Source organism: Coregonus clupeaformis, chromosome 23, assembly GCF_020615455.1.
Source record: "Coregonus clupeaformis isolate EN_2021a chromosome 23, ASM2061545v1, whole genome shotgun sequence".
NCBI lineage: Eukaryota > Metazoa > Chordata > Actinopteri > Salmoniformes > Salmonidae > Coregonus > Coregonus clupeaformis.
Window position 1 is genome coordinate 11125450 of NC_059214.1, and position 18888 is coordinate 11144337.

Here is an 18888-nt window from a genome sequence, read left to right on the forward strand (position 1 = left end):
GCATGTCATCCCTCAGCATTCAAATCTAGCAAATGTTTTAATAGCCCCAATATCTGCTCACTTGCAACCCCTCCACATACCTGTAAGGAGCGGAGTGGGGGGAGCTGAGTCATCCTTTTCCTGCATTCCCCAGCTCTCCTCCACCTCCCTACCCCAGGAACCCCTTTCCAAAACATGTCCAATTGCTTGTAATGAGTATCAACAGCCATTATGGGGCTGTTTGGGAGGGCCGCCAATTAGCCTGTCTGTCACTCTGCGAATTCTAATTAGAAATTACACCCTTTAATCGCTCTAAATGCTGATGCTAATGGAGAGGTACCGCCAAGCACCAGACACGGACCCTTATGAATACTTAATCAGACAGCCCTCCGGTTAGCTTAGCATACGGCTACTATCCCACAGTACAGTAAGGTTGCACTGGCTTAGTACTGCACTGGCTTTAGGTAGTGTAATCCTGCTGCTGATTCAAAATGTACAGTATGAACTCCTACTCTGTGTGTACATACTGTATGTATGTACTCTGTATGTGAATAAATGAAGGACTCTTTCCGAAAACAGCCCGGAGGAAGCTAATCATTGCTTAACGGAGACGAACGTTGCTATAATTGCCGTCACACACACCAACAACCACCCACAACCACACACACACACACCTTGAGAGCCATAACGGGTCCATGTTGGAGGCTAGACATGGCAACACTGCCCCCATGTCCTCGTATGACCCAGAGTGCAATAAACACTTAAAGGTCCTCTTAAAACATCCCATATCCTCTGGCCACCATCAACTCTGCCTGTCACATTAGTAGGCACAGCATCCTTTCTCCCAAATGAACATACTGTACACCACCAATGCACCCTGCCTAGACATTGTGACACACACACAAACACACACACAGATATTACTGGCCCCTGGGGCTCTGTGACCAAGTGGGGACCTGGCAGACCACTCTCCAAATCAAAATGTATATATTAGAAAGAGAAAAGATGGTCACAGAGTAATATCATATAAGTAGCTCCAGATTCAGGCAGTCATATTGCAGGTGATGTATTTTTGCCTGAGTGACATAATTTTATCGATCACTGCCAGTCACACAAACACATTTTAAAGTCCAGACATTCCCTCAGGCTCAGTTTCAGATGCCAAGTCAAATACGTTTTCGTTTTTTATTAATAGGAAAATGAGATGCTCATGCGGAAAGAGAGACCACTCTGCCTACTCACTCAGTATTAACATTTGAGACATCACCCCATCCACAAACTACATCCTTAAAGTGGCACCTAATTGAACACCTAAATTACTTAACACAAAGCACATCTCAATAGATGGTCCAGGTATTTCATGACATAGAACAAGTGGGGGGGGGTGGACCTTTCTTCTTTTGTTCTCTACTGCTCCTCGATTGTTCCTCAAGCATGGGGGGAGTCCGATAACATCACGGATTCCAATCAGACCAACTCCTTGAATGCCCTATTCCATGAAGTTTGCAGTTGTGTCTACAAAAAATACTATCTTGCTGAAAGCATTTTATTTTACTTTAATGTGTGTACTTTACTGTATTTATACTTGGGATATCGCTTTTCAACAGCAAAAGTTCAAAAACCGCTTGAAGTTTAAACTTGTTACATTTCTGCAGGGAATTCATACATCATGAACCTACACTGGATACCTACACACTGTGCTTTACACATAACACAGTGGGCAAAGACATCAGTTCAATGTCTAATTTTGAGTTGTCCAGTTATATGAATTCAATGTGAAATCAATAACAAATGTGAACCATGTCATTGGATTTCTGTTGAAAGTTTGGTGAAAAAAACTGAAATTCCTGAAATTACTTTATGCTGATGACTTTGTGCCCAGTGAGAAGCAATGCTAATGGTTCCACAACATGCTCACGTCTACTATATATTTTGCTGTATGCGCAAACACACACAGTTTTGTTTTTACAGCATTCCAGGTGACTACCTCATGAAGCTGGTTGAGAGAATGCCAAGAGTGTGCAAAGCTTTCATCAAGGCAATGGGTGGCTACTTTGATTTGTTTAACACTTTCTTGGTTACTACATGATTCCATGTGTGTTATTTCATAGTTTTTATGTCTTCACTATTATTCTACAACGTAGAAAATAGTACAAATAAAGAAAAACCCTTGAAATGAGTAGGTGTGCCCAAACTTTTGACTGGTACTGTATATTCAAAAGACAATAGCGAACCAATCCCGCTGCAGGAGTGTCACGTCTTTCCCAAGTGTGTCAACTGCTAAGGTGAAGATTCATAGCAAGGCCCAATTTCCCAGTGGTACACACATTGTAGTATTAGGGTCTCAGCAGTTCATTAGCTCACAGGAAACATCCAAGTCTTCACCTTCATACCAAATGGAACATATGAGGAAAACATGGTGAGCTGATAGTTCCTCGGCAATGGAGTCTCCGCTGGATAATCTTACCTTTTAGGGTGGTGTGTGAACTGTGAAGGGTATACGAAATGGCACCCTATTCCCTATATAGTGCACTCACTACCCCTTCAACCGAAGAACCATATACAGTGAGCTCCAAAGGTATTGGGACAGTGACAAATTGTGTTGTTTTGGCTCTGTACTACAGCACTTTGGATTTGAAGGTTAAAGTGCAGACTGTCATCTTCAATTTTAGGGTATTTTCATCCATATCGGGTGAACCGTTTAGAAATTACATCACTTTTTGTACATAGTCCCCCCATTTTAGAGGACCAAAAGTTCACTTACAGTGGGGAAAAAAAAGTATTTAGTCAGCCACCAATTGTGCAAGTTCTCCCACTTTAAAAGATGAGAGAGGCCTGTAATTTTCATCGTAGGTACACGTCAACTATGACAGACAAAATGAGAAAAAGAAATCCAGAAAATCACATTGTAGGATTTGTAATGAATTTATTTGCAAATTATGGTGGAAAATGTGTATTTGGTCAATAACAAAAGTTTCTCAATACTTTGTTATATACCCTTTGTTGGCAATGACACAGGTCAAACGTTTTCTGTAATTCTTCACAAGGTTTTCACACACTGTTGCTGGTATTTTGTCCCATTCCTCCATGCAGATCTCCTCTAGAGCAGTGATGTTTTGGGGCTGTCGCTGGGCAACACGGACTTTCAACTCCCTCCAAAGTTTTTCTATGGGGTTGAGATCTGGAGACTGGCTAGGCCACTCCAGGAACTTGAAATGCTTCTTACGAAGCCACTACTTTGTTGCCCGGGCGGTGTGTTTGGGATCATTGTCATGCTGAAAGACCAAGCCACGTTTCATCTTCAATGCCCTTGCCGATGGAAGGAGGTTTTCACTCAAAATCTCACGATACATGGCCCCATTCATTCTTTCCTTTACACGGATCAGTCGTCCTGGTCCCTTTGCAGAAAAACAGCCCAAAAGCATGATGTTTCCACCCCCATGCTTCACAGTAGGTATGGTGTTCTTTGGATGCAACTCAGCATTCTTTGTCCTCCAAACACGACGAATTGAGTTTTTACCAAAAAGTTCTATTTTGGTTTCATCTGACATTCTCCCAATCCTCTTCTGGATCATCCAAATGCACTCTAGCAAACTTCAGACGGGCCTGGACATGTACTGGCTTAAGCCGGGGACACGTCTGGCACTGCAGGATTTGAGTCCCTGGCGGCGTAGTGTGTTACTGATGGTAGGCTTTGTTACTTTGGTCCCAGCTCTCTGCAGGTCATTCACTAGGTCCCCCCGTGTGGTTCTGGGATTTTTGCTCACCGTTCTTGTGATCATTTTGACCCCACGGGGTGAGATCTTGCGTGGAGCCTCAGATCGAGGGGAGATTATCAGTGGTCTTGTATGTCTTCCATTTCCTAATAATTGCTCCCACAGTTGATTTCTTCAAACCAAGCTGCTTACCTATTGCAGATTCAGTCTTCCCAGCCTGGTGCAGGTCTACAATTTTGTTTCTGGTGTCCTTTTACAGCTCTTTGGTCTTGGCCATAGTGGAGTTTGGAGTGTGACTGTTTGAGGTTGTGGACAGGTGTATTTTATACTGATAACAAGTTCAAACAGGTGCCATTAATACAGGTAACAAGTGGAGGACAGAGGAGCCTCTTAAAGAAGAAGTTACAGGTCTGTGAGAGCCAGACATCTTGCTTGTTTGTAGGTGACCAAATACTTATTTTCCACCATAATTTGCAAATAAATGCAACAATGTGATTTTCTGGAATTTTTTTTCTCAATATGTCTGTCATAGTTGACGTGTACCTATGATGAAAATTACAGGCCTCTCTCATCTTTTTAAGTGGGAGAACTTGCACAATTGGTGGCTGACTAAATACTTTTTCCCCCCACTGTATATATGTATTAAAGTAGTCAAAAGTTTAGTATTTGGTCCCATATTCCTAGCACACAATGATTACATCAAGCTTGTGACTCTTCAAACTTGTTGGATGCATTTGCTGTTTGTTTTGGTTGTGTTTCAGATTGTTTTGTGCCCAATAGAAATGAATGGTAAATAATGTATTGTGTCATTTTGGAACTTACATTCATGTTTCTTAACATGTCTACATTCATGTGGATGCTACCATGATTACGGATTATCCTGAATGAATCGTGAATAATGATGAGTGAGAAAATTTGAGGCATAAATATTACACCCCCCAGAAAATGCTAATCTCCCCAGGCATCACGATTAACAGACCTCATTATTATGCATGTCATAGCCATTCTTCTACAGACAGATGTAGAAACAATGCAGCCATGTATACCTATTCCAAGACCGATGTGTTTGCTCACTGGAACATGTTTTCAAAATGTCATCTTAACTTTTCTAATCTGCCTCTGTAAAGACACCTCTCTCCCTCTTCCCTCCTTTCTGTCATGTTAATTATGTATTTCTCTCGAGGTAACATCTGACACATGCCTACAGATTCAAAGCCTAACTCAAAGGTGGTTTATCAGTGAGGAGAGCTTTCCAATGGCCATCAAACCCAACCTAACCCAATCTAACCTGCCAACACACCAGACAAATAGATCGATGGTCACATTGATAGAGCAAGCCTCTGGAACATCCGTAACATCAAGATGCATTAAAAGTGAAGGAGTCATCCTGTATGTCACTGTGCAACAGGCATCCCAAGTTGGTGCAATTGATTTCCAGGTATCTGTAGAGCAGCTACCTTAAAAAATGACCTGTCAGTGCCACTCAAGGGAGCGCACCCAGCGAGGCATCACACGGGATGACTCATGCGTGTGCTGGCAGATAGGCATTCACTGGAGACTGGGGGCTCTGTCTGTGGGAAGCTCTGTTTTATTAATAGCGCTATTGAATCAAACCAATTTTCTGTGAAAAGTTAAATTAAAATCACTCTTTCAGTGCAGCGAGAAAGTATGTTTAAATTAGTTGGGTTTCTTTCCCAATTTACAACGTAAGCACTGTTTGGCTAAGGACATTAATCCGGACCTGCTGTGTGAGATGTTTTCTATAATTGGGTTTGACTGAGTAGGGTCTACATTTAGTTCGTTATTTTTCAAGAGCTGACTCATCTTTTGTTTTCCACAAAGGTATCATCAGATGAGAACCTCTTGTCACCTCAAAAATATGTGTTTCTGAAAGTAACTGAATTCTGTAGCCTGTATTTCCATTCAGCATTGTCCATAATGCTTTGCGTTCAAGACTAAAAGTTAATCTCTTTGCCAATTTTTTTGCAGTTTTACTTTAGTGCCTTATTGCAAACAGGATGCATGTTTTGGAATATTTTTATTCTCTACAGGTTGTCTTCTTTTCACTCTGTCATTTAGGTTGGGGGGTATGATTTTTAAGAATTAATTTGCATTTTATTGCATGACATAAATATTTGATATATCAGAAAAGCAGAACTTAATATTTGGTACAGAAACCTTTGTTTGCAATTACAGACATCATACGTTTCCTGTAGGTCTTGACCAGGTTTGCACACACTTCAGTAGGGATTTTGGCCCACTCCTCTATACAGACCTTCTCCAGATCCTTCAGGTTTCGGGGCTGTCGCTGGGCAATACGGACTTTCAGCTCCCTCCAAATATTTTCTATTGGGTTCAGGTCTGGAGACTGGCTAGGCCACTCCAGGACCTTGAGATGCTTGTTACGGAGCCACTCCTTAGTTGCCCTGGCTGTGTGTTTCGGGTCGTTGTCATGCTGGAAGACCCAGCCACGACCCATCTTCAATGCTCTTACTGAGGGAAGGAGGTTGTTGGCCAAGATCTCGCGATACATGGCCCCATCCATCCTCCCCTCAATACGGTGCAGTCGTCCTGTCCCCTTTGCAGAAAAGCATCTCCAAATAATTATGTTTCCACCTCCATGCTTCACGGTTCGGATGGTGTTCTTGGGGTTGTACTCATCCTTCTTCTTCCTCCAAACACAACGAGTGGAGTTTAGACCAAAAAGCTCTATTTTTGTCTCATCAGACCACATGACCTTCTCCCATTCCTCCTCTGGATCATCCAGATGGTCATTGGCAAACATCAGACGGGCCTGGACATGCGCTGGCTTGAGCAGGGGGACCTTGCGTGCGCTGCAGGATTTTAATCCATGACGGCGTAGTGTGTTACTAATGGTTTTCTTTGATACGGTGGTCCCAGCTCTCTTCAGGTCATTGACCAGGTCCTGCCGTGTAGTTCAGGGCTGATCCCTCAACTTCCTCATGATCATTGATGCCCCATGAGGTGAGATCTTGCATGGAGCCCCAGACCGAGGGTGATTGACCGTCATCTTGAACTTTTTCCATTTTCTAATAATTGCGCCAACTGTTGTTGCCTTCTCACCAAGCTGCTTGCCTATTGTCCTCTAGCCCATCCCAGCCTTGTGCAGGTCTACAATTTTATCCCTGATGTCCTTACACTGCTCTCTGGTCTTGGTCATTGTGGAGAGGTTGGAGTCTGTTTGATTGAGTGTGTGGACAGGTGTCTTTTATAGAGGTAACGAGTTCAAACAGGTGCAGTTAATACAGGTAATGAGTGGAGAACAGGAGGGCTTCTTAAAGAAAAACTAACAGGTCTGTGAGAGCCGGAATTCTTACTGGTTGGTAGGTGATCAAATACTTATGTCATGCAATAAAATGCAAATTAATTACTTAAAAATCATACAATGTGATTTTCTGGATTTTTGTTTTAGATTACATCTCTCACAGTAGAAGTGTACCTATGATAAAAAATTACAGAACTCTACATGCTTTGTAAGTAGGAAAACCTGCAAAATCGGCAGTGTATCAAATACTTGTTCTCCCCAATGTAGATGACCACAGGACTTGACACTGCAGAAACACACCTCATGCTCGCGGCATAGCCCTCGGGAGACCGAGAGCGGTCATCCCGATCTCGGTTACAGTGCACAGGGCAGCTGGAGAAATGTGTTCCTCCCTGGCAGAGTTAAAGTCAGCTGCATGTAAACTTTTTTTTAGCATGGACAACTTGGGCTTTGCACCTGTTTGTGGTTCCCTGCCAAAGGACAGGCATTGTCTGCAGACCATCTCAATCAGTGGCTCTACTCTATGCTGTACAGGAGGGTATAGGAATGTGTGTGTGTGTGTGTGTGTGTGGGACCGCACTGACATTCTTTTAAAAACAACAGTATATATTATTTATATATATAAAAATTAAGTAATACAAACTGTGTTGTCCCCTTTTTCCCTCAGAACAGCCACAATTCATTGGGGCATCTCTGTTGAAAGGGTTCCACGGAGATGCTGGCCTATGTTGACGCCAATGCTTCCCACAGTTGTGTCAAGTTGGCTGGATGTCCTTTGGGTGGTGGACCATTCCTGATACACACAGGAAACTGTTGAGCTTGAAAAACCCAGCAGCGTTGCAGTTCCTGACACAAACTGATGTGCCTGGCACCTACTACCATACCCCGTTCAAAGGCACTTAAATATTTTGTCTTTCCCATTAACCCTTTGTATGGCACACATACACAATCCATGTCTCAATTATCCCAAGGCTTAAAAATCGTTCTTTAACCTGTCTCCTCCCCTGCACTGATTGAAGTGGATTTAACAAGTGACATCAATAAGGGATCATAGGTTTCATCTGGATTCACCTGGTCAGTCTATGTCATGGAAATAATTTTTGTTTCGTACACTCAGTGTATTTACTTAGTGTATGCAATTATCTTTATCATCATACGCCCTCTGCGACATCCTACAGTGGTGTGGCATTTTGGAGTAGAGCAAAAGCAAACATGATGTGTACTGAATTCCAATTTCACTTGCCCTGTGCAAAACAGGGAACATCCTTTCAAATATTCACACACACTGACAGAGTTGAATGCTTGCACTGCTGCATGGATCAGTGCCCAAATGAAGTCGGTCTGAAGATGTCTCTTAAAGGCTCTCAGAAAGTCGCAGCACAGACAAGAAAGCCAGTGCTAAATGGTTGGTGTACTTTGATCTGTAAGCATTTCAGCCATCGGAACCACAATGCTGGTTGTTGCCTGTGCCTGTATGCTAAGGGCATAGTACAGCACTTGTTGTTTGCAATTTGGCTGCTTTGTGACTACACTCAGTGAAAAAGTGGTAGCCCATGGTCCCTTGATCCGAGCCTGCTTACCTACATCGAACCTATGGTAGGATTTTTAACAATGCAACTTATTAATAATGAACCAGAATGTTCTATTGTGCAGTCATAAAAATGATTATATTAATAGCCAGTTTGTATGCATAGAAGTGGGATTTGTGCAAGCACTGTTTCGCAGATCTAAAAGATGAGGCCCATGAGCAACACGGCCATTGGAGAATTGACCATCAAAACAGCTGCTCATTATTGACCCAGTTCATCTGTCTAGTTTATTCCCTACTCGCAGTAAAAATAAAAAAGTAGAGCACTATATAGGGAATAGAGTGTCATTTGGTAGGCACCCCAAGAAAGGAGTGAAACAGAAAGTAACAATCCAGTGTACCATCACATAATCGAGATCTCCTGCATCATGATAACACAGCTTACCCTTGGTCTCTTTGGATCTCATTCACAGAAATTATACAGAAATACTCAAACCTGCCGTTTATTTACCCATAGCATGGTCAATCCGGCTGTGCCGTACCTTCACCTCCCTCGCTCTACTTTCCCTCCACCCTTCACAAACGCGTGATGAGGACAAAACATTTTCTTTCTTGAAGTTAAAAGGTTGCTAGTTTGCTGTGAAAGGGGACATGTTGATTTTAACATAAACAGTCACCCTTTACATGCAATTAATGTATAAGAAGGGAGCAGCAAGATGTATGGTTTTTGAGACCTAATGTTCATGAGGAAAGGTAACCTTCTAACTAACTGCAAAACAAAGTGAGGGGGTAGAGGTTGGTGCCTCAAAAAAGGTCAAAGGCTCACACAGATGTGAACCAGACAACTCAGAATTGTAAATCCGGAACTCGGGCCTCATTCTAGAGCTACGACCTGAAGATCAATGATGTCATCATGATTCAACGTTGTTTTTTTCAGAGTTCCCAGTTGTCTTGAAAGCACCATCAATCCAGAGAATGCCAGACTTGATGACAGCACAACAAGGTGAGTCCAAAAATGTATTGTATGCTGCTGCATAAATGATGTAATATGCCAGGGAGATATGTATACTGTAGCTACGAAAGTAATACTAAGTGTATGTTGTGTAGTGCCTCACCCTAATAATTTGGTCTATTTTCCTCCCTTAATTTCGCCTACGGTTCTGACTTGGTGGTGCACATGTAGCCTATTACCTGTTTTAGAGAAATGTAATCATCGAATATTGTAAGAGCTTTCATTGTCTGCTTATATGCCCCCTTTATTTATCCTATGGTTCTGACATGGTGTACAGGGAGAACACTAAAAACGGACCATGTTCTGAATTCTATCACTGTACATTTCAAAAGTGCTAAACAAATAGTTATATTGACTACGTCTGTCCTAGCTCGCTCATTAATGTCTTACTCGAAACTACGGATTGCTTCCTATCAGCTTGTCGTCCCCTTCTGCCATAGTTTGTAGATCTCAATTGTCATTAGAAACCACATTTATTTAAGCAAGTCAGCCATATCAGCAAATGTTTTTTAAAAAGGCAGTAAATTAGGCTGAATGAACTGTTTCGCTGCAGACAAGGCTCCGCTGATAGCCAGGTGTAGCAGTGGTAATATGTTGGGACTGCTGTTGGGATTCTGCTGTTGGGACAGCTTTATGTAGGCTTTGCTGGCATGCATCTCCATTTGTTTTGTTTTTTTGCTATGCTAAAATCGCTACTGGAACCAGATGATGCAGTTGGGCCTAGAAACTATAATCTAAAAATAGAATTACTAGAACGGACATTCTGTTTCATAATGGGTAGACTATAATCAAAGAATTGGTAGACTATCATCTAAAAATATAATTACTAGAATGGACATTCTGTTTCATAATGGGTAGACTCACTATTTAGTGTAACCATGCCAAATTGCCATGGTCTGAGGTGCTTTTTCCATTCTAGTCATTTAATTTTAATGTACTGTATAGAACTCTGTAGAAATAGGCATTTAGTACCGAAGTGTTTTCCATGTCAGTTTATCAATCTAATTATGTCAATGAGTGAGTCTCAATGATGTATGTGTTTGTGTCTCAAATGGCACCCTATTCCGTACATAGTGCACTACTTTGGAACAGGACCCATAGAGCTCTGGTCAAAAGTAGTGAAGTACAGTGCCTTCGGAAAGTATGAAGACCCCTTGACTTTACCACATTTTGTTACGTTACAGCATTATTCAAAAAAAAAAAATCTCGTTTTTTTTCCGTCACCAATCTACACACAATACCCCATAAGACAACGCAAAAACAGGTTTTTAGAAATGTTTGCTAATTTATATAAAAAAAATTGAAATATCACATTTACATAAGTATTCAGACCCTGTAATCAGTACTTTGATGAAGCACCTTTCGCAACGATTACAGCCTCAAGACTTCTTGGGTATGACGCTACAAGCACAGCACACCTGGATTTGGGGAGTTTCTCCCATTCATTTCTGCAGATCCTCAAGCTCTGTCAGGTTGGATGCGGAGCGTTGCTGCACAGATATTTTCAGGTCTCTCCAGAGATGTTAGATCAGATTCAAGTCCGGGCTCTGGCTGGGCCAGTCAAGGACATTCAGAGACTTGTCCCGAAGCCACTCCTGCGTTGTCTTGGCTGTGTACTTAGGGTCATTGTCCTGTTGGAAGGTGAACCTTCACCCCCGTCTGAGGTCCTGAGTGCTCTGGAGCAGGTTTTCATCGAAGGATCTCTCTGTACTTTGCTCTGTACATCTTTTTCTAGATCCTGACAAGTCTCCTAGTCCCTGCCGCTGAAAAACATCCCCACGGCATGATGCTGCAACCACCATGATTCACTGTAGGGATGGTGCCAGGTTTCCTCCAGACGTGACACTTGGCATTCAGGCCAAAGAGTTCAATCTTGGTTTCATCAGACCAGAGAATCTTGTTTCTCATGGTCAGTCTTTTTAGGTGAGTTTTGGAAAAGTGCTGCAGAGATGGTTGTCCTTCTAGAAGGTTCTCCCATCTCAACAAAGGAACTCTGGAGCTCTGTCAGAGTGACCATCGGGTTCTTGGTCGCCTCCCTGACCAAGGCCCTTTTCCCCCGATAGCTCAGTTTGGCCGGGTTGCCAGCTCTAGGAAGAGTCTTGGTGATTTCAAACTTCTTCCATTTAAGAATGATGGCCACCTTGTTCTTGGGGACCTTCAATACTACAGAAATGTTTTGGTACCCTTCCCCAGATCTGTACCTTGACACAATCCTGTCTCTGAGCTCTACGGACAATTCCTTCGGCCTCATGGCTTGGTTTTTGCTCTGACATGCATTAGCAACTGTTGGACCTTATATAGACAGGTGTGTGCCTTTCCAAATCATGTCCAATCAATTGAAATTACCACAGGTGGACTCCAATCAAGTAGTAGAAACATCTCATGGATGATCAAAGGAAACAGGATGCACTTGAGCTCAATTTTGAGTCTCATAGGAAAGGGTCTGAATACTTAGGTAAATAAGGTATTTCTGTTTTTTAATTGTTATACATTTACAAAGAATTCTAAAAACTTGTTTTCACTTTTTCATTATGGGGTATTGTGTGTAGATTGATGAGGATGTTTTATTTATCTAATCTATTTTAGAATAAGGCTGTAACGTAACAAAATGTGGAAAAGGTCAAGGGGTCTGAATACTTCCCGAATGCACTATAGGGAATAGGGAGACATTTGGCACAAAGCCTGTGTGTGAGTTTTTGTTGCTCACCTGCTTTTGCTTTGTTGTTCGAGGGGGTGAATAAGCATAATTTATGAACGAAGGACCATGGTCAGATGGGCGTGTGGTCATCTAAAACCATTCATCCCATTGAGCAGATTTTCTTGGGACAATTTAACCTTTTTGATTTACCAAAACATTCAAACAGATTCATCAGGCCACAGAATATTTATAATTGCGGTCTAGATAATAGAAAGGGTAACATTTTAACACTGGCCGCCGGTAGCCTAGCGGTTAGAGCGTTGCTGGTTATAATACCCGAGCCGACAAGGTGAAAAATCGGTCTGTGTCCTTGTGCTAGGCACTTAACTTTAATTTGCTCCAAGGGTGCCGTACTACTATGGCCGACCCTGTAAAACAACACATTTCACTACACCTAGCCGGTGTATATATTTGTTTTTCATTTAGTTGCGGAATCAGTTATTACACAATTGTAACAAGGAATGTGTATTACATATTCACTTGCTGAAGGTTATTCCACGTGTGTAGCTACTGATGTTGTTACACATTTTCTTGTTCCACTATGTAACTAATGTTTTGTAATTACATGTTTACAATGTAACTAACTTTGCAGACAATAGGCTAACCAGGACTCATTTTCTTCTCTAACAAAGTTATGCCAAAACCACGGCCTCTTTCTGCTAGGGGCATATGCCAGTCTCCTACGTCCACGTTTTTGGTCAACAGGATGAGAGCGGTGATTGTATAGATTCGGTTAGCCTCAACCAGGCGTGTGCCATTTAAAGTCCCAAGTTATTTACTTTTTTACGCGATGTTTCAGCTTTAAATTTGCCACATTATTGTTGTATAAAGTCCAAACATAATTCATGCCTCATAAAATGTTAATTACCTGCTTGCAAAACCTGCTTGCAAAACTTCATTTTAGCAAGCAGGGATGTTACAAACGATACAGCAATTGATGTATCAAACACAGTAACGTTACTGTGAGGTAAGACAGCATTTCCAAATCACTATAATATAATAGTTCGCTAATTTAGCTTGATATGATGCATTCAAAATGTTCTAATTGGTGTTAGATTGAATTCTATTAATTAGTTGTAATATTATGGAGAAAGGTTTACCAAATGTATTTATTTTGGACAGTAGTATAGAGAGCAGCTGGTTCCACAATTGGAGAGGCTGTTTTCAAACTACTTCTAGAATTGCAAAAGTCTAGTCAGTGACACTCCCATTGTGGCCCTATGTTCCCCAATGCCTTGAAATAAGAGATCTGCCTTATGGATTCCTCGGGGAACACGGATGGCAAAACAGTAGTTTACTCACTTATTCCTCTGCAGACTGGGTTCCCCTTCTCAAGAAAGAAGTCTGGTGTGTTCCACCTACTCAAAGATGTGTGGAGATTGTGGAACAAATAATGTATATTCTAAAGGGAAAGGACTTGATCACATGCTAGGTTGTTTATTATCTGCATGTGAATACTAGGCTACTGTGGTGTGGGCCTATGGGTGTCTTCTATCAACTACCAGCAACACCAGAAATGCGAGCCAAGCTTCTAAAATCACGTCAGGAGGTAAGACAGACATATTTTCATGTTAACATTGTGCCATTGATTATCATATTTTTGACTAGCAGATGTCTCAATCATAACCTTCTTTTTGAACACTTAAAGATCCATTCCACTGGAATTCCTAAAATCACTGCAGTAAGAACAAACAAACAAACAAACAAACAACCAAGGGGAACATCCTAATAGTCTAAGTGGCTACGCCTCCGTGTCCTTCTCTTAATCAGAATAGACTGTAGACTGCTAAATGTGAACTGCTAAATGTGTACATGTAATCTACACTACTGTAAAATAACTGAACAAGTAAAAGCATAATATAAAAAAACATTAAGTGTAAATGATGGAGTCAATTTCATTGTACTGTACTTATTTATATTAACAATATCTTGAATATGACTTTGTTTATTTGGCAGATTTGGCATACACCAAGATGAAAAGTCAAGTAGGCTACAGACGAGGTGATGACCACCAGCAGGAGGAAAGTCAGCAAGAAAGTGGTGAGTGAATAACCATTTCAAACTCAAACATTTACTAATGATTTTATGTTGATTCAATTGAAGTCCAAGGTTACATATTGTGAATGCAATATCCTGAGTAGTCATCTCCTGATATGCATGTGCTTATGTATTGATACTTAACTGAGACTCAGCAATATGACACAACAAGCAATGGTGTGAACCAAAGATATTGCAGAGTGAGAGCAAGTTGCTGCACTCATCAGCACTCACACAGATACTGGCAAGCATCTGTGCTTGTGCACAGGAGTTTGCTTCACTCTCTTGTAGCATGATAGTTGTGTGACAACAAATGCTGATGAGCTTTGAATCTCACTTCGCTTCGATCTTTGTTTATTGCAGAAGTCACCCCACTGCTCATGGTAACCTCACATTGCTGAATCTACCTTTAACTTGTAATGTCCATTGTTTAATATTATCCATTTTGAAAAGGGAGAGGGAAGAGAATATGAGGAATCGAGATAAGTCAAATTGAGAAAGAGCATATCTCTGAATTCCAAATTAATCCCTAGCCCCTACACCCTATGCACTTGTTAGAATTGAGAGTGTTGGATAGATGAAAGCAATACGGTGACAATTCCACCTAGCCTATCAGAGGGCTGTAGCACAGTGCATGGGAGTGTAGTACTGCCTCAGAGGACCAGGACCATTGCAGATCCCTGTTCAGATGTTCTCACTCATTTTCACATGTGGGGCCTGTGTGTGACAACACTTTTATAGAGAGGTGGATTACTGTAGCATGGCATATGTGACTCTTAGTACTGTCTCTTATATCATAGGCTTTGCATCGTAGACCTTGCATCGTAAGCTGCGCATCATTCCTGCCAATGTATTGAAAGAGTGGGATCAACTGAAGGGAGGCTCAATCCTATGATACTGCAGCGCATAGGCTTTACTTTACTCCATACACTACAAAATCCTGGTCCTCAAAGGCAATAGTACTTGCATACACTGCGCTATTCTTCCACCATATAGCTTACAATCCTCTCAGATCTACACAAGTGCCTAGGAGATAGGGTCTAGGCCTAGGTGTTGATTTGGGATTCAGGGTATGGGCCTCAGGTATCTCTGTGCATTCAAATTGCCATCGATAAAATGGTGTTTGTTGTCCGTAGCTTATGTCTGCCCATACCATAACCCCACCGCCACCATTGGGCACTCTGTTCACAACGTTGACCTCAGCAAACCACTCACCCACACGACGCCATACACGCTGTCTGCCATCTGCCCAGTATAGTTGAAACTGGGATTCATCCGAGAAGAGCACACTTCTCCAGAGTGCCAGCAGTCATCGAAGGTGAGCATTTGCCCACTGAAGTCGGTTACGACGCCAAACTGCAGTCAGGTCAAGACCATGGTGAGGACGACGAGCATGCAGATAAGCTTCCCTGAAAGTTTGTGCAGAAATTATTTGGTTGTGCAAACCCACAGTTTCATCAGCTGTCTGGGTGGCTGGTCTCAGACGATCCCGAAGTTGAAGAAGCCGGATGTGGAGGTCCTGGGCTGGTGTGGTTACACGTGGTCTGCGGTTGTGAGGCCGGTTGGACTGCCAAATTCTCTAAAACGACGTTGGTAGAGAAATGAACATTCATATAGAAATGAACATTAAATTATCTGACAACAGCTCTGGAGGACATTCCTGCAGTCAGCATGACAATTGCACCCTCCCTCAAAACTTGAGACATCTGTGGCATTGTGTTGTGTGACAAAACTGCATAATTTAGTTTGGCCTTTTATTGTCCCCAGCACAAGGTGCACCTGTGTAATGATCATGCTGTTTAATCAGCTTCTTGATATGCCACACCTATCAGGTGGATGTGTTATCTTGGAAAAGGAGAAATGCTTACTTACAGGGATGTAAACAAATTTGTGCACAACAATTGAGAGAAATAAGCTTTTGTGTGTGTAGAAACTTTCTTGGATCTTTTATTTCAGCTCATGAAACATGGGACCAACACTTAACATATTGAGATTATATTTTTGTTTAGTATAGATCCACGGTATGATTGTGGCAATGCGTAGGTCACAAGAGATGTTAGACTAAACCCGATGAAGGCTCCGAAAACTTTTTGGAATATGTCAGTGGACTTTTTCATATGATTATTGAAGTCACTAGATATTTTTTTTTATCTGCCGTGACTAAGAAGTCCGATCGGAATTCAGGGAACTCAGTGAGGAACACTGTATTCGGCCCAGGAGGCCTGTAAACAGTAGCTATAAAAAGTGATTGAGTAGGCTGCATAGATTTAATGACTAGAAGCTCAAAACACGAAAATGCAGGTGTGCAAGCTAGGCGTTGTTAATGAACAGTTACCACGCATTAATTACGTGTATACTTTATCGAACAATAATGTGTCAAATTTATAGCTAAAACATCTCATATACAAGGCAAATATATGGCAGAGGCACTCTGAATCTTTCTAATCACCAATCTCTCATCCTGTTGACTCTGAGGGCTATGGAACATTCATCGCAACTGCGGGCGTGGTTTTGACATTACTTTGTTTGAGATAAAATTACGCAACCATACGTAGTAAGGAGACTGAACATTTTTCAGTTTTACTTTTCTTGAATAGATTTGATAAAGATTATATTCAAACCATTCAAATTCAATTCCCCATTTTAGACTCAAAGCAATATATATTAGTAAAACGTACTAACTAGTTAGTAAAACATTAACACATGGTGGTAAAGCTAGCTAGCACTGGCACAAGCCCTGGCACAATGTCTACATGTTTTCCAACATGGTCAATAAACGTTACAAAATTGTCAAAACGTATGAAACATTTAGTTAACCTTTTCACACGTACCAACAAACAGGTGTGATCATTCTACAGTGGTCCCTGCAGCGTACGCTCAAACCGGTGTGATTAGAACGTCCAGTTTCAATTGATGCAACAGTCAGCACTTGAGCTAGACACATTGTTTTTGAAACATTTTGCACAAACAGTCCTTACAAAGTTATGTCCAGAATGTGTCCAGTTTATTTTTGAATGCAATGTTCAGACATTCACAGAAGTAGCTACAGCATAACACAATCATCCAAACCGGAAAATGTAGGCTACATTTGTCCTACCGCTAACTGAGGAAAGATTGACGTAACACAAGCGGTCAAGTCTCGGCTGACAGAAACTACAATATGAATTAGCTAATAGCAATTACTATTTATAATTAAATCACATCACGGGTGAGCTCACCATTGATCAAAATAATTGAGTAAAACACTTTCTAGAAATCGAAAGTAATCCGACGATGGGTAGTTTGTGCGCGCTGCCATGTTTGTTTTGTCGCATCAACCAAAGATAATGAGAGGAGACAAGATGAGTTTGGTCTGATTATAGTATGCATGTTAAAGGGGGTGTGTCGTTTACCATCGTTCACATCAACATTCACTTCCGGAAGTTTATTTTAGAGGTGGGGGGTGGAAATGCAGTTGTTGTTCAATCACTGCATGAATATAAAATATGGGTTATGCATATTCATAAGTTGTCAGTCTTTTCTTGCAGTTTCTTTTCCTCTAGTAAAACAAGTTGTTGTTCAACCACAACCAATACTTCAATAAAATAGACTACTATTACATATAGGCCAATGTGTTTTCTTGGTGTGTTTTCATCCAGTAAAACTGTTAAGTAGTAAACGCTAGCATACCAAAGCTGTCCTCAATCTTCAGCTCAAAAGATGTCGAGTTCCAGTTATGATATTGGCAAATACTGTTTGTGTGTGTGTGGTTTCTGAAAGTACAGAATAAATAGGAATTGTTAGTAATTAGAATACAATATCAGGATATAGCAATAAAACAATGTTTCAAAGTGGTAACAGAACACTACTACAAAAAATAATAAATTGCATTGACAAAATCACAAATATGAGTTACATAACAGTAAGAAACAGTAACTGTTGAGCTCCACAAGGGCACAGGGCAGGACAGAGCTATGCTAAACTGGCCAAATTGAAACAAAACATGGTCATAAGGCCAGGGTAGCTTCAAAAGACAACAAGCTAATAGTTCTCTGACACAATTAGCATTGTTTTACAGAGCTAATAGAACAATGTAGCTAGCTACCTAAGCACGATTGAGTATAACACCATAAAGGTTATGAAATTAGTAACGTTACCTCGCCTGTCCGTGGTTATAAGGAATATGCACAAATATATTATCCTCCATACATACAGTGAGCTACAGTAGAAATGACATAACACGACATACAGAAACTATTATAACGTAATAAGGCACTTACTTTGATAGAAATGCACACATGTCCAAAGTTATTATCATGTAGTAATGAAAACAACAATGAAGGCGAAGCGGGAACCAGCCGGCAAATGTGAAAAAGTTTGTGCAGGTCCTGTTCTGACTGGAGATGCGCAAATGTCTGCATTTTTGATCTGCGGAAACAATTGGGAGGTGCTTGGGGAAGATTGTCCGGCTCAGTAATGCCTCAAAATAAATTGTCCGCAAAAGTGAAATGGCCTAGTTTATGTGAATAAATGAGGAGGCAGAACACACCTCAATTCAAACTGTTGTTTTAAACTAAAACTTGTTAGAAAATCATTTGAAATTGACAAGTTGAAAAATAGCCTACAGATAATTAGCAGGCAGCATGCCTTAGT